This window comes from Nestor notabilis, unplaced genomic scaffold (genome assembly GCF_000696875.1).
Source record: "Nestor notabilis isolate BGI_N333 unplaced genomic scaffold, ASM69687v1 scaffold23592, whole genome shotgun sequence".
Taxonomy (NCBI): Eukaryota; Metazoa; Chordata; class Aves; order Psittaciformes; family Psittacidae; genus Nestor; species Nestor notabilis.
In genome coordinates, this window is record NW_009919035.1 from 4,849 (window position 1) to 5,072 (window position 224).

The following is a 224-nucleotide window of genomic DNA, read 5'->3' on the forward strand; positions in this document are numbered from 1 at the left end:
GCTAGCGTCTCCACAGATTTTGGTGCATGAATGGTGCAAGGGCTCTGTGTCCTGCTTCAGCTGTGGATGCTGGCCCCTGGGGCTGGGAGGTTCCTGAAAGAAGCTACCAGAGTGGAGCAGGCATCCCAGTGATACTAGCAGGGTTTCCCTGCTTCACCCAAGCCTGATAAACCCCACCAAAGGCTGTATGGCTGTGGGGTGCTCTTGAGTGCCAAACCCCATCT